This window comes from Saccostrea cucullata, unplaced genomic scaffold, assembly GCF_032062105.1.
Source record: "Saccostrea cucullata isolate Sc308-1 unplaced genomic scaffold, CSIRO_AGI_Scuc_v1 ctg330, whole genome shotgun sequence".
Classification (NCBI taxonomy): Eukaryota; Metazoa; Mollusca; class Bivalvia; order Ostreida; family Ostreidae; genus Saccostrea; species Saccostrea cuccullata.
In genome coordinates this window covers 590,449-608,815 of record NW_026935947.1, presented here as the reverse complement: position 1 = coordinate 608,815, position 18,367 = coordinate 590,449, and positions in this window count along the sequence as shown.

The following is an 18,367-nucleotide window of genomic DNA, read 5'->3' as shown; positions in this document are numbered from 1 at the left end:
GATAACAACGTGTAAATCTTGTCATAAATTACTGGCATAAAACATTAATGGATTTGGAATTTTGTTTTAAAAAGCACTACATAGATATATTGAAAGGACTTTGGCATATAATGTAATCTAGTGAGTTTGTTGACCGAATTACGATTAGTTCGAGTCCCTTAAATATTCAACAATCATGGAGTAAGGGAGATGATCCTTACGTCGCGGGTTCGAATCCCACGGTAGGACGTGAAGACAGGTCCTTCGGTTGAGACCGTATAAAGAGATTTCCGTGTCGCAGTACATGTAGGTGCTGGCACGAAAAAGATCTCTCACTACTCCATGGCCGTAAGAGCCGAGAATATGTCAGAATTTGTAGCCCTCCACCTGCAAGTGGTGGCGTCTCCATGTGAGTGAAAATTCTCGAAAGAGACATTAAACAGCAAAATATCAGTCAAACAATCGATATATCAAATTGCTGTTTATTGTATCATTTGATAAGGCTATTACATTCTACAATGTCCCACACTTCTACATTGCTAAACAAAAGCAACTTGGCCTAGTGGTTTATGTACAATGTAAACTTGTCTTTTCTCAGAGATTGTCGTAGATTCTAGAACCTTTTTTTTTTACCAACATATAGAAAAATACGTGTTTCTAAATATATTCTAGTACTTGCCGTTTGGAAGGGAGATGGTTGGGACATGTGATAAGAATGTCCAAAACAGCTCTAGAATGGACACTATCTGGAACGAGGAAGCGAGGTACACCACGGACTACATGGAGAAGAATCATAACATCAGAGGAAATGGGCTACTCGTGGGGTCAGAGGAAGATGGAGACAGCTTGTGGGAGCGTTATGTCCCATCGGGGACGAACAGGATAAGTAAGAAGTAAGCAAGTTTGGAATGGAGCACTTGGTGTAATAAAGTTTTCGAGAAAAAAAAATAAAGCAGAGTCGACATGGGACTCCTCCATGGCACTTGTTCACAACTGTGGGGAAGTAAGAGGCCCGCTCTGATCCCGATTTTTATTGTTTCATTTAACTGTTGAGATTCATTGTTGTTGAAATGTTCGTTATTTCCATATTTCATTAAATATGACGATCTATCAATGTACATTGTATAATCAGACACATCCTTACAAAGCCTGCGGTCCTGAGTCAACGGTGTTGACATTGCAGCATAAGGATGAATTAGACATAACAGATAATAAGCTATTGGTATACATGTACATATACAATTACTTGTATTAATTATTGCTCATTTTGAAAACAAAAAAAATAAATTGTCGGAAGTAGGTTATTAATATCATAGTTATACGTTTTATAGCTTGATCATCTGAGTTTCATATGTATCATATTTAGACATTGAGAACCAATATTAGTCAACTCTCTTGTCTTTAAAACTCACCATAAAGCAAATCATCGGCAGTGGACTTTTCATCATCCATATGCAGACTCTTCTTGAAAATAGCCAGGCTTTGGTATAAGGTACGATAATTCAATTGTTGTGTGACTGATGGAACGCAGTAAAGTCAGTTTCTAAACGGTATTTCTCAAGGGGGTCGTCTCATTTCAACCACATCTACATGAATATTTCCCAAATTTCCGAATAATCCGTGAAAGGAAAATCATGTATGAAGCCCCAAACAATCAATATATGATGTTTTTCTATGAATTTGATACCGACCGGTCTTTGATGCAAACTTGATGAAACAAACCTCAAATTTGTTATGACAGTTAATTCTTCATAAATCGACAATACTTGGCAAATACGTACCCAATTTCATCACTTATTTGGCACTGTGGAATTGAATCATCGTTCTTGGGGAATTCACAGTACAAATATGCACTCCTAATTTATTCGTCATGATTTTTATCTCTGTTCGTATTATTGCGGACAGTTAACCATACCGATATGTTCCACAATCCTAACTTGTAGAAAAAAATTATTTGATGTTAATATCAGACTGTAAAACATATACCGTTTAATTATTCTTAAAAATCTTAAAATAGGCTATTGGATACAAAATTACAAATATATGCACGAAGTATACTGTTCAATAAAAAAAAAATATATGCTTCGATCTACCTTTAACACAGCTCACTTTTAATTATAATAAATTGCCTCAGAATTATTTTATTCAATTTTAAATTTTTAATTGAAATCGATAATTGAAGATAGCATACATATATGGTTTAGGAGTATAGAGAATATGGAATGTGAATGTAAACATGCATGTGTTTCATTTGTAGGCAGGTTACAGGTCCAAAGATAAGTCTATCAATGCTCTTGTCTTTAATCGCATTCATATATGCCATATTATGGTGTAAGCTATCAACCGTTCTAGGAATTGTAACGTTGATACCTTAGCCATCCCTAAGAATAATCTTCATACACGAAGAGTAATTTCCGTGACAAAAATAATTAGCTAGCGCTTAAGTTCTCATTAGCTTGCTAGTATTTAAGGTATACCGGGTAATATTACGTGGATCGATCAATTCCATGGTTCCAAGTTCCCCTTTGCCAGCAACTCAAAACCCTGAAGTGTCAAAGATGTCCTCGCGATTCCAAACGTATGGATGTTAATTTCAAATGACTTCCTTTGATCTGGATCATTGAGATGTTTTGATAAATAAATCATGTACAACTTCCTTCTTTACCAGTCTTCTTGAATTGTTATTTTTTCTCTCTTTGAATGAGATTGAATGAATGTTGGCTTGTAATCAAACTGACTAGAAATGACTTCTATGGTTTTAATTTTGATTGTCGATATTTCGCTATATGTGTAGGAATTTTAATTTCTATTCAATTGACCTGTAGAATGTCTCAGGGAATGTTTGAAAATACTAGTACTTGACAATTTTGAATCGAATCAAGAAGCATAAGTGAATCTGTTTAAGACAAAAAAGAAATACAAAATTAGGAAAATCACAAGGAGTGTGTTCTTTGCCGAAGAAATTAATTAGGTTGCTGGACCTCAAATTGCAAAGTAGTTCAAAATAAAAGAAAAATTCAAACACAATAATATTATTTCGTTTTTAAAAGTCTCATAAATATTTTACAAAAGGAAAAGGTTACACTTTCTGTTATTCAAAGACACTTTTATAATACGAAAATGCGGCATAGATTTTTTTTTACGAAACTTTCGTTGAGCTATTGACTTAGGGTGCGTTCAAAAGGATGACTCAGAAATAGAATGTTTTGCTTCACATGGATCTAAGCTTGAATAAACATGTTATCTATTTCCCTTCCCAAACACTTCTTAATAAAGTTTATATTAAAAATAAGACCCATGTGATTAAGAGTACATGAGAAGCAATGATTTTCGGAACTCTTTTTACATTATTATAACTGTCAGAAACCCTCCGATGGAGAAGTTTACAGCTAGAAAAAACAATATTTGCACAGATACAACGATTTAGTTTTTATAATAGAGACGACGTTGACTTGCTAATGTCATCTTTCATTTAGAATTATGAGGCCCCAGGGTAGTTCCCAATTCAGATATTCAATTTGTCGGCCGACAGTTCCGGCTCTTGTTCCTGTCCGATGTTGGAGCGATTAGTCATCGGACTCGGTAACAAATTCAGCATGTCAGTTCCTCATTGTTTCGGGAGGATATATGCCTTCAATGTGACCTTATCATATTCCAAATCCATTATAAAGAAATTTCCTCTCAGACTTTCATTTCTATTTGCAAAGACTGTGCGATTTCTTTAAATCCATTTCATTGCGATGTCAACACATTTCTGATGAAATGGGGGAGAATAAATCAAAAGTTAACATTTCTAATTAAATTGAATATTACAGGAAAATTTTTCATGGACAGAAATATACATGATTTTTGAAGGGATAAAAAAAGATAAAATCAATGAAAATGTCTTTCTTTAAAGGCGTTTTCCTTCCTTAAAACATATTTAAAGATGTTAATATATCTATGGAGTCATAATCTGATAAGATATATATTGTAAAATGTGAAAAAGCTTTTCTATAAAATGACTTTTTCGCATTTTACACCATTCCTTAATTCAGGAACAGAAAATATTCTGTTTTTGAGAGATTATGTTAAATGAAAGCGCCATCTTTTATATAAAAAAAAAAATCCTGAATAAGATATTTGAAAGAAATTGATTTTCGATTATGAATGATCAAAAAACACAGGAATTATACATCTGGAATAAAAGGAATAAAAAAACCCTTCTAATGATTCCTAAAACTCACGCTGTGAGAGTCACAAAAGAAAAGTGTAAGTGAAACAGAGGAATTTATTTGTTTCCTTTTAATTCGATAGAATGCTTAATGTGTTGTTTATCGATTAGACAATTTAGATATCCGGATAATCACATAAATGTAGACAAGTGATGAAATTTAGTTTTCCCCCGGGAGAAGAAGAAATGAAATAATTCATTTCCAATATGCTGAATTACGATAAACAAAAGACAACAGAGAATGCAAGTGATGACGTAAAGATGTGTGTGTTTTTCCCTTTTTCCGATCGTGTTCAAAATTCTATTTTGGAGGAAAAAATGTATTGTTAGACAAATCAATATTTCGTAAGAGAAATGTATTTTATGACATTATTCTATTCCTATATTTTTAATTACTGTTAAAGTTATGGCTTATAATGATTAAACACATTTAATCCCTTTAAAACACTGACGAAATCTTTTAGTTAAATGTTGCATAGATTGAATATACATGTATTGCATTGGTAAATATTTCTGAACCATATTCCTACACTTGACATTTTCTTGGTTATATTTTGGAGCTAAAATCAGAAATATGTAATTAAATAACGATTTGTTCCAAAACAATATAACTGGCAAAGTCATATTTTTGGTCGAGGCACACATTATTTTCTAAAGGAAAAATAGAAACCCGAAAAATCAACTCAGACAAGACTATTCTTTTTGAGGCTACTGTAATAGTATAAATTAATTATTTATTAAACACAATGCAGTACTTTTCTGTAAACCTTATAAGTTGTGATTGTAATAAAACATAATTTCGGCGATAAAAAATTAAAGATTTATCAACAACAAAATAACTCTCAAACAAAAACCTCGAATCCTTCATGGGAATTTTAACCTAATCAGAAAATTGATTCATTGCTCAAATATTCTAATCTCAAGCGTCTGAAAAAAAAACCTACATCATAAACACCCATAATATTTTTTTTGATTTTATATAATATATATCGTAAATTTTAAAGTATTTATATTAAAATAATTAATTCAAATTGACAATACGCACTTACTAAAGTACATGTCATGCACATATCACAAAATGATATCATTGAAACTATTAGCAAAAAACTTTTCTTACGGAAATTACACATGTGTAGTTACATATTTGTATCAAAAGAAGATAAATTCCAGAGGCAGTAATTACAAATATATTTATATGGATTCACAGAAATATTATGGCGGAATTAATTTATCTTTTTGTCGCATAGTCTGCACCTAATCCCAATAAATGTGAAAAAGTTTCATATTTCAACTCGTTTTCAGCAGGAAATGTATTTCTTGTAATAGTTATATTAACTGTCTATTTTCCTTCTTCTGAAATATAGAGATTTATCGCCGTCGATCGCTTTTGGTTAAATATATCAAAATAAACCCGGTATCTTCATGTAATTATGATAGATTTTTTTTCAAACTGAAAATTAATGCACAGTGCAATTCATAACTCAAGTCCCGTACACAAAAAGAAATACGAGTATTCTTTAACATACTACTAATCAATCAATGAATATATTGATAAGCTAGATATTATTTTTATCAATTTACAAAGTATTTGTAATGTTTGTTCATTTACAGAAATATGCAAATGATAAAGGAAAGAGCAATGCTAGCAATGGATCCACCCGTATAATAATCCTCGAAAAATAATCCCCCGAAACGAAGGTAATTTATGGAGGGATTCTTGTTAACTTTTATAGGCTCCAGTGTTTGTGAATGACACACCGGGGAAATCGATGATTGAATAATTATCCACAAAATCATTTTATTGCCGTCACTTCAGGTTACTGCTAATTCGCTTAGGAAGAGGAAAACCTAGTTCTAGTTATACCGCGAGGACGAGGGCTTGGCATGTTAGGACTACCACGAAACACGCAAAGCAAGGTCTCTAAGTTAGGGGGCATATAAAGCAACCCAGAGATAATCTAATGAACCACAAGTACACAATATGGCCAGAGTTCACGAAACATGCATTACGTATTGGCCTCAAGTGTATAATATTTTTCTTAAATTGTCATGCTGACGAACTAGATTTAAATGCATGCGTTTTTGTGCATCGGATTGTTTTAAGATGTCGTCAAATCACAAGGGGGTTATTTATCAATGTTTATAATGAATTTGTCTTTCCTTTCTCCTTGAGAATAATATCTGCAATATTATGGGTTTTGATTTTTTTCAAAAACAAAATCCATCGAAGAGGAAAAATTATCCCCGCAACATAATAATCTAACTAGTTATTTGATTCTTCATGCAACTACAGCAGAGTATGTTTATCCACTATATATCTTCAATTATACCAATGAAAAAAAATCAAAACAAAAAAAAAAAAAAAAATCTTGAGACTTATCAAAACATGATTAAGATAAAAAAAAAAGTACATTGAACACATGTATTGCATTTGAAATTTCTTTTACCAACCACCGTTTTAAAGATTGTTAAAAGACATACATGCATAAAAAAAAAGAATTATGAATTAGTCATTACATCAGTAGATAAATAGATAACAAAACTGACAGAAAAATGGAACAATGCCATTCTGTAGCCCTAATTCTAATTTGCATAACGAGGGTCCATTCAGGCGTCAGAAGAGGTGGGAGGATAAAGCTACGGTATAGGATTATATGTGTCTGACCGTCAAATGAATCGAACAGAGATGGGAAAAAATCCATTGAAGAACTCCTTCTAACATGATAGTCGTCAATCTGAGCGATCATTAACTGGTGTTTATTGTAATAATCTGTTTTACGATTTGTCGGTAGGATCAAACACGATCGTTAAAATGTTCGCGCATTGTTAGGTTTGACAGTAAATCGTTCAGCCTTGTGAGTACCATTTTTAAGCACGAGGGAATTTTCACCCGAGCACTCTCTGAACTTTTATGTATGCGTATACTTCCGGTCAGAGAGTCAATGCATGCAGTGAAAATGTCAGAAATTGCAAGTGATTAGATCTAATATTTTGAAAACTACTTTCAGTATTAAATTTTAGATGTGAAGGTCCAATGTCGTTAAAAATCTAAATCAGTGACATTGGGTCCTCAGATAGTGGAGAGGATGGAAAAACGGTCAAAATATTCAAATGGAGGAGAAAAAAACTAACCTTGACCTCTCAGATTTGACCTTAAAGTCAACGTAAGAGTCTCTTTTAGGTTAAAGAAATACATTAGGGTAGGGTGGTGTAATTTCGACCACCTGGTTTATTTCGACCGTTTATAAATACCTTAATATATTTTGTTTATTGTGTATAATTGTGTATGTACATTTATATCATGCAGAAAGAAAACGTATTTTTAATATATTGTGTCCAAAATAAATTAATTTCCATAAGCGTTATTAAGATCTTTATTGATAAATTACATCAAAGAAAAGGCATTATCACCCAAAAATTACAGACGAATATATTTTTTACCACTTCGGCGAACTATCACCTCAGAAAAATCTTGTATGGAAAGACAATCAATGGATATCCCTGGCTGGAAAGACAATAAATGAATATTCCTGGCGTGATATCTATCAAATATTATTTTGAAAATGAAATTAATACCCTTTTGATTTATAATATTTAGTTTTTACAAATCAAATTTGCAAATCAGCTGAACAAATCGGCCGAAGTTATCCCTACATGAATACGGCGTCAGTGGGTAACTTCGACCAATGTAAAATGACGCAATTTACTAGAAAGAAATCATTACCGTCCGGAAAAAAATATTAGGACAGGTATTATGTACATTAATACCTGGTAGAATCTTGCACTACAATAGTGAAAAATCATTTGTTTTATTTACATGCGGTTTATATGCCTGTACATGTGCATTTGTAGCATACCTTAACCAATTGGCAAATCGGCGTCATAGACATCTGGTGCACTCGATGTCTTCGAATTAGGTACATTTTGAAATTTGTCATTTTTTGGTCAGTATCTTTACTCGATCTTTTATGCTGTACAGCAGACAAATTTTAATTCATATTTTTTTTTTACTTTATTAGAGCTGACGCTAATTATTTCCTATGTATTGGCCCATCGGTCGAAAATACCCCGTTTGCGGTCGAAATTACCCAAACACACATATCTTGTAAATCGAACGCATTTATTTCATATTATGACCAAAAATATAGTCAAAATCAATGTAATCTGAAAGATAAAAGGTATCTCGACGGTAAAAGGATTCAGTAAAAGTTGAAGCATAATATAACAGTGACACACTTTAACAAATCTTAAGTACAAAAAAATAATCGGTCGAAATTACACCACCCTACCCTACTTTAAGTTTCATTAAAAATGCTTACAGAGAACTTAAGTTATCATCTCCAATAGCAGATGTTTGATTAATTGTATAGAAGTAAGCACCTGTACCCCCTCCCCCCCAATTACATCAAGTATTTAATTTTATAATGTTCAAAGACGCTTTAGAGTATCTGCTGGAAATACATTGTTACAGACACACAATGTATATATACATGTAATATGGCTCAAACATTCAAAACATAGCAAACAAGAAAAAGAGCTGCAAACAACGCAATACATTAAAGTGTATACATTGTACCAAGACAATAATACAAATAGGAATTTAAATTTGTTGAACTATTTTGTTTATGGTTAACTGCATCCATTTGACCCCTACCGCCAAATAAATATCTCAAGCTATTTAGACTATAGGAACATGATCCCGGTATACAATCTCTGATAAACCATAGGATACATGTACTTGCCGGAGAAGTCACTCTTGGCAAAAGAATGTCTAAAATGTTACAAAGATACGGATGAATAATAATAAAAATTTGACATGATACTTTTTATATGACACGAATGTCTCCACTGGGAAAGTTCTCTCCGGTATATGATATATTTATTTCGTGTTCTGCAGGTGGGACGCATATATTGTTTCCGAAGTATAAATACTTGTCTTTGTTTTTCGGATGAAGTTTTTGACACAGATGCCCATCTGGCATCTGTTCCGATGTAATATGTATCATAAATTTGGAAATAATAAAGTTGACGTGTATTTATATTCAATCTTATGACAAGTAAAATGATGAATTATGCATTTTTTAAATTCTCCACATCTGTCATTTATTATTTTCACACCAGAAAGTAAATGCCTTAAACGTATAGGAGAGAAAGCATTTTTCCTTTCATATATATATATATATATATATATAATCCAAAAGTTTGATAAAAAATCCACACAAGTATTTAAATAGTATATATATATATATATATATATATATATATATATATATATATATATATATATATATATATATATATATATATATATATATTTTAAAATTAGTAGTAATATAACCCGTCCAAGAAACTATTTAATTATAAGCATTAATAAAATTATATTTCAAGAACAAAGATAAAAATATGTATCCACAAAGAAAAAAGTACACAAAACTTCGCTTAGTTTTCAGACCAGTGTCTCTGGTTTTCGGCGCAGATGTAATTAAATCAATACAACTCGCCTTCTGCATATACCCATAACGTCATTAACAGCAGGGTAATATAATAAAGAAAACAGATAATGGTCTACACTTCCATTTGGTCTACGGTCGTTTGGGGGAGAAAATGTCCCATTTATGGAACCTTGACCAAATCGCCCAGAAAATAACGTAATGGACTTTTCTTAAGACTCCTCTGAATTACCGCCCAGGAACGATAGAGAGATTAAGGCCATTTATCAGATCATATGCAACTTTTGGTGTTGCTGATGCCTACCAATCGCATTTACATGTATAAAAGTTAATGCAAAGACGCGGGCGTTAACTTGATCCCTGCCTAAATGGAAATCCTTCAGATTTTCTCTATAAATATAGAATATCAATACACCATGTCACGCGTATTATCTATATAATACGAAAAAAATATGCCCATCAACTTACCTACGTAACTTTCCCTGTTATACGTCGGAGTCTTTTAAGATTTTTGGTTTGATAGCAACAGTAGAACGTAATGCTTTCCGAACGGTCGATACAAAATACAGCCTCAATGTTACTTCTTTCTGTCTTGAGAATAGAAATCAAATTATCAGTAACTTTCTATCATTTCTGGCACTGTATTTTTAGGTTTATCAAGATCACAGATGTGCTATCAGTACATGTATAGAATACCGGTATTAGACGGACCTTTAAATATATCTGATTTACATCTGTAAACATATTCATATATGTGATATTATGAATGTTTCTGTCAATTATGAACTACCGGTATATCTATGGTCAAAAGATTTATATGTTATTGTAAAGCTATACCTTATGCTATCCAACCCTCCAACCACCCCCCAAAAAATCATTCAACATCTGACGCCAATTTTGATTTCTATGTGATTGGTTGTCGAGTTCTCCAACACTGAAGAGTTCCAAAAAACCTATACTCGGAGTATTAAATGTGCTACCCAGCCTTCATAAATTATAACAGACGTCAGTAAAATCATCGACGATGCAGTAAAATAAACTGCTCATCAACTCGAGCAAGTCTCGGGAAATAATTCCAGTCTAGATCTCGGGTTTGATTATTGGCTATCCAATTCACAGCAATGCAGCGAATACTTGTACTAGTATATTATTCCCCCTAAACTTTTATTCCATGATAATTGTAAGTCAGTCCCATAAATTATCATTTCTTTAATTTTATCATACTTAAATGAGGGTTCACAAGGATTACTTACAAAAAGAATAAATTGCTTTTAATTTTGCATGAGTACATCCTCGCGATGCCAGCTAAGGGTCTCGTCTATGGCTCGAGTATTAACCAAACTAAATTAGAGAAATGTAAAAGAAGTATATTTTCATTTTTGTCTTTCCCATTTCACCAAGGGATACATGAATCTATCCAAATTTTCATTCCCCGGAAATAAGAAATTCGATGTCGGTTTTCCGGTATATTTAATGTGTTAAATGCATTAAGAATATTTCTTGATACCAAAGATTTGGCACAATGTCTACCTACATGTCCTTAGAAAGAGACAGAAGTAAAAATCATGGAAGGCAATATCGATTTCAGGCGCGTAGCTGCCTATACGCAAGTACGCAAGTGCGTACACATCATTTTCCAAAAAAAAAAAGGAAGAAAGAGGCCAGAGGGATAAAAGTAAAGAAGGAAATAAAAGAAAGAGAGAAATTTATTCGGTCAGGAAAAAGAGGCACTCCCCGTGTTTCAAATTATTTTGCGTCTTATTGTTTCGATTCAAATTTTTTTCAGCACATTCAAATTTCGTCCTTTATAAAATCAATTCCAAAACATCTTTCAACATCCTTGAGGAAAAAAATGTTGTTGAACCAAAATGTTCAACTGTTATTCCGCGTAATCCTGATTATCCGGACAAATATTTGATGAAGGAAAGCGATCTAAGGGACTTTGATCGAAAGAAAAAGTTACAAAGGTCTAATTTCCGTAGAGGTAATGAATAAATGTCGTTAAACAATTTAAATTATGGTGAACAAAATAAATAAAAATATATAGCTTCATTTACTGATGTTACCAATTTAAAGAATTACATGTATATTATAATTGAAGCATTCTCGAATCGTATCAGCTATCAAATACGAATGTAATCAAAAGACAGCAACACCTCCTTTATATTTTGAAATATTTAAACTCCAATGTTAACGATATTGAAATTGCTACTCTGTTTTATCTTGACACACTTTTAAACTTTTTTCCAATACCAATATATGCGTAAATTAATTTGATAAATTATCATTCTTTTCCCAAAGTATCAATGGAATCTGTTTTATTAAAATTCAGTATAACTTAGCTAAGTGTTTGCTCGAGAAAAGTGATGTTATCGTGATTTCTTTTACGAGAAAATGACTGAAAATTTTCGTAAAATCCAGGAGCGTCCGGGGGCTTTTGTTTGGGCCCCCACCAGGGCTTCGCCCTGGACCCACTGGGGGCCTATATCCCCAGACCCCCGACCGTTTTCTGCGTACACTTCATTTTCATGCTGGCTACGCGCCTGGATTTATAGCCACTTTGAATTGTCTACTATGGTAAAATATACTAAGTATTTTGTTGTGGTAAAATACATTTTGCATTGCTCAGGTCTATAGACATTAGTCGGAATACAAGTAGTACTTTGACTTAAAATTTTATTATTATAAATTTTATATACACACTGAATTGCCGACGGATTTTTTTTTCGATGTTTCACCGATTATAACAAGGAGTACACGGCAGATGTGACCGGTCAGGAAGGGGATGCTCACTCCTCCATGTCACCTGATCCCACCTGATGTTTCGGGGTTCCGTGTTTGCTCTGCTCCTATTGTGTATTGTTCAATGGACTTGAGCTTGGATAGTGTCCGTTATCTCCATATACATGTATTTCATTATAGAAAACACCTGAAATTAAATATCATTTAAAATGCACTCCCCTTTCAAGTTTTTAATATTAATTTTCAAGTATCAGCTTTTAATAAATATATTCATCTTATGAATGAATGAAATTTTGACTGAAATCAAGGACTGCTTAATGATCCTGCAGCTGGGACCTAGATTCTTAAAAATACTAGAGAAACGTTCATTGTCCATCTTTCCCGATTGAACAAATGACGATACCATAGTTTTACATGTTTGTAGCCGAGATCGAAACCATGACGTAGATAAAAAAAAAGAAAAAAGAAAAACGACCCTTGTTTTAATCTCCCTGTAGGACAAGCTTTATTAAACTTTGACAAAAATTGTACAAAAATGACGTTTTTATAAATTTTATGGAACTTCGTAACCATATGGCAATAGTACAATTTTTGGTCATTTTTGTTTTTTGTAAAGCGAACCATGAAACCCCATAGTGATTAATAATGGAGTCATTTATATTCCGTTTATATCTAAAACTTTATTACTGTTGAGTTTATGAACTCATGAAAGGAACTGAATTAATTCTGCATGATCTACATTGCTTTAACATTTAGAGCTGAATTTTTATTATCAATTCTGTTTTATTATAAAAGGTCTAAAATTTTCGAATACTAGAAATGATGTGTAGGTAATTGCTTTCCGCTTTATGGGCACTACGTAACTACCCCGGGTACAGGAAGTTTATACGTACACTATACATACCGGTACATGTATTTTGAACATATGACAATTTTTTCGAGTAATAGTGAATCACGTGATGGCGTCTAAGTGGAGTACGTCTTTAAGCCAACCTAACTTCTATAAATGGTTTTAATGATTAATTACACAAGGATGATGAATCCTTACCATATAAAACTTGTGTTAACCATAAATGGATTTATCTCTTTTAAAACAAAAAAGGCGAACCGCGATCCTTATCTTAAAAATTCCCATGCAATTATTTGTGAACTTAGATTCACCCTCACAGAAACGAATAAAAGTCACAAATATCTGGGAGGCATGGGAACCCTTCCCCAATCCTTGTTGTTGATTTCCAAGAAAAAAAGAAGCTAAGAATAAGAAAGTCCGAAAGAAATACTAGTAGACAAAGAAATCGTTATTACGTTGAAGAATATCTTTGTGGAAGACATGAGTAGATCAGCATGATTATTTTATTTAGCAAATGTCATGTTCCTTGGTCCTTGTGAACCACATTGAAATGAAAATTACAAACAATCCAAAAATGAAAGACACTGCTGAGCCCGTATGACATCTCTCTGCGATGGTAAAAATTTCTCAAATGCAAGACACGTTTAATTCACAGGTAAAATAAAAAGATAAAATAATGTTACTCAAAGAAAGGTATTCTGACATGAAAAACACCGGTCAAATGAGAAAGCCTTGGCGTTAACCCTTCAAAAGTTATGGCCAGGGTTAACGTTATTTTAAAGTAAGTCAACCTCCAAGGTCAAAGGTTAAATATTTGTGGTGCCCAAGGGAAGGTCTTGACACAAGATTTATACTTGTTAAATATTTTTTTAAAAAGGCCCTAGCAGTAACAGTTCAAAACTTATGACTAAACTTAAAGTTTTTTCTGAAGTATACAGGAAGTCAAACTCCAAGGTCAAAGACAAAAGGTAAAATCAATCTGCACCCATGGAAAGGCTTCATTACAAGAAATGTACATTAAAAGTATGAAAGACCTACCACTTCCTAAATTCAAAAGTTATGACCAAGGTCTAGAGATCAAATATATAAGAACATGTGCATAAGGAATATTGTCACAAGAAATGAACTTGTGAAATTATGATTTTTAAAAAACTTCATTTCTTCAAATCATGTGCAATTTTTATACATGTAATGGGACATAACATCTTATTCACTGTCCGCCTGTCTGTCAAAAACTTTATATACCCATATTCCCAAAGTGTCTGTTAAATGTCATTCCTGGTTTCAAACCCTTATACATCGTCCCAAACCACGGCAAAAATGTACGATCTTCTCTCCTTCGTGCGGACTCCCAACCCTGGCTTGAGACGATGACCCCTATACTGAGAACAAACTTATTAATAAGTCAAAATTTTGAATTTCACACTTTTCTGAGTTTGTGCTAAAAAATTTTGCTTCCTTCAATAATGAAAATTTTTCTTCAATATCAAATCGTTTCAAAGGTTATTTTTCATTTGAGAATATTTCTAAATTCTGTTCTCAGTTTGTAGGCAAACGACCAGAATTTTGAAAAAAAAATCTAAAGAATTGAAACAGAATTCCTTCAATTTTTGATTCCCAAAGATATACTATATCTAAATCGATCGGAGAAGATATACCACAAAGCAAATAGTTTCATCTTTTCTTATGATCCCGAGCTTTAAATTTCCTTTCTGGCATTAGCGACATTTATGACCTTACGGAGAGGAAATTATCACCCAAGTTGATTCCGAGTGTGACAGAAAAATATTTTGGTTTCTTATGAAAAAGTCGCCATTGGAAGGCATTCAGTGATCCTGAGAGTAAAAGCAGCTATGGCCGTCTAATAAGTTAGTCTGCATTAAAATCCCCAGGACGCATTGAAGATGCCGCGGATTTATGAATATTTTACAATTTTCTCCATGTGTCCTTTAATGGCGTTCATACTCAAGATGGCGGATCGTTTGCAGCCCTAGGTAGCCATGTTGGTAGTGCTAATGACTCGGTCTATGGAGAGTCAATTTTGACATTCGCTGTTAATATTCTTCTGGGCTGACGCAGTCAAATTATCTTAAAAGCGAGTTAATTTTACAAAATAAATAAAAATTGTATCTTGGGATCGTATCTTTTTTTTACGTTTTAAAAGCAAATATTTTAAGATGTTTGTAAGTGCCCCATCCTCTTGAAAAAAGTCTTTTATCGGAAGAATTGTTTTTAATGATTGGAGTTGATTTCTTCTTATAATTAATTTATAGAATCTCTCGGGTAAGTTATTCCAAACAAACAAACAACAAGAGGCCCATGGGCCACATCGCTCACCTGTAGCAGAAATTGGTTTATTATTGAATAGTTATTATCAAAAAGTAGTCCCATGACCAATCATGCTTTGCTATTCTTGATAGGATGATTTTTAAAGAATTTTCCTTTATATGTCTATGTAAAACTTCGGTCGGCCATTGTGGCCTCGCCCTACCCCCGGGGGTCATGATTTGAACAAACTTGAATCTACACTACCTGAGGATACTTCCAAATAAATATGATCAATTATGGCTTTGCTATTCTTGAGAAAAAGATTTTTAAAGAATTTTCCTATATATTTCTATGTAAAACTTTGGTCGGCCATTTTGGATCCGCCCTCCCCCCGGGGGTCATGATTTGAACAAATTTGACTCTACACTACCTGAGGTTACTTCCAAATAAATATGATGAATTATGACTTTGCTATTCTTGAGAAAATGATTTTTAAAGAATTTTCCTATATATTTCTATGTAAAACTTTGGTCGGCCATTTTGGCCCCGCCCTTCCCCCGGGGGTCATGATTTGAACAAACTTGAATCTACACTACCTGGGGATGCTTCCATATAAATATGATCAATTATGGCTTTGGTTTTCTTGAGAAGAAGATTTTTAAAAAAATTTCCTATATATTTCTATGTAAAACTTTGGCCATTGTGGCCCCGCCCTACCCCCGAGGGTCATGATTTGAACAAATTTGAATCTACACTACCTGAGGATGTTTACCCATAAGTTTCATTTTTCCTGGCACAGTGGTTCATGAGAAGAAGATTTTTAAAAGATACCACCAAATTTTCATTAATCCCCAATTATCTCCTCTTGAATGAGGGCGTGGCCCTTCATTTGAACTAACTTGAATCCCCTTCAACCAAGGATGCTTTGTGGCAAGTTTGGTTGAAATTGGCCCAGCGGTTCTTGAGAAGAAGTCGAAAATGTGAAAAGTTTACAACAACGACGACGACAGACAACGGACAAATTGTGATCAGAAAAGCTCACTTGAGCCTTTGGCTCAGGTGAGCTAAAAAAAACCAAAACATAATACTAATACAGTATAATATAGAACAAGAATACAGAGTCTGATCAAAAGTTTGTCTGTCATGGTGTCCAAACAGTTTAGTGTTAAGCTACTAACTTCTTAGCTTCTGATCTTTTCAGCTAAAAGTATAAACAAGGTTTAAAAAAAATCGCTTAACATTTTGTGTGTTTATTGCAAAATGTAAATTGTTTAAAACAGTTTAAAACAATTTAAACATGTAAATTGTTTGAAACAACTTAAAACAAGCAAGACTTTATTTACAGGCATTCAACGCGTCGGTTTATTTGTTACATCTGTCAATTAGTTGCGCGTCGGTTTCTTTGAGTTGTCATTTATTTTTTTTTTAATTGCTTGTGATACTATTGCAATTTTTGCATTGATTAGTCAAGTACTTGCATGATTTGGTATTTATTAGTCATTATCATCATGGCAGAGTTCTCAGAGACAGAAAAGTCTGACTTGTTGTCTACATTTCAGGCATTAGAGATCAAACCAGAAGGTAGTACCCCTGAAGAATTTAAGAATTGGGTTTTGAAATATGCTGATTCCTTAAAGAAGGAATTACCCATGCCGTCTGATCATGCTAGTCCTGGTATTGACTATGTCCTTACCCCTTCTACTCCTAACCCATTTCTCGCGATCGGTGACCATGTCCCTCCCAGTCCTAACCCATTTGCTCATGACCTTACCCCTCCCAAGCCTAGTCTATTTGCCCATGACCTTACCCTGCCCACTTCCTCGACCCACATTCCTTTGAGTGGTGTTCCTAAAATATCAGTGTTTGCAGGTGACAAAAAGGGTGATATTTTATATGACCAATGGAGATACGAGGTAAAGTGTTTGCAAGCAAATGATTTTTCAGAGAACATTATTTGTTTAGCGATCAGGAGATCATTGCGTTCTCCAGCTAGTAGGGTATTAATGCGTCTAGGACCAAATGCAACGGTGGAGGAAATTTTAAATAAACTAGACAGCATCTATGGCATTGTGGAAGAGAAAGAAACATTACTAGCCAACTTCTATCGTGCGAAGCAAAGAGAAAGTGGGGATATCTCAACATGGGGATGCAGACTAGAGGATTTGCTCAGCAAAGCTGTCATGCGAGGACAAGTTAAACAAGGCGATGAAAATGAAATGTTAAGAAACATGTTCTGGAATGGAATGAAGCCTAGTTTGAAGGACATATCAGGCCATTTACACGACAAATACCTCGATTTTGATGAACTGAGAATGGCAATGAGAGTAATCGAGCAGGACAAAGAGAAAAGAGCTGAATCAGAAAAACAGTCAAAACCCATACCATCAAAGAGAGTTACTGTGGACAGAAAACAGGAGGATACAGATGATTTAAGAGGTGTTGTTAATAGACTGTCAACAGAGTTAGAGGAGATGAAGAGAGAAAGGAGAAATGATCAGTACAGAGGGAGAGGAATGACACGAGGAAATTACACTCCTAGATTTAGAGCTCCTCATAGATTCAGCACGCCATACAGATATCAGGCTCCTCAGATGCAGCAGAATACCAGATTTCAGAATCCACAATCAACAGCCTTTGAGGAAGTTATATGTTGGAGATGCGGCCAACAGGGTCACCTCCAAATTGGATGTAGAGTTAACGTTGACCATTACAGAGGAAATTTAAAAGGACGTCGACCATCGGTAAGGGGACGACGATAGGTCGGAGATTACAGAGCCCCATGTACCAGCCGAAATTGATCGGTGAATCAACAGAGACAGAAATTTTGATTTCACAGATTAAAGCCAAAGCCTTACTAGATACAGG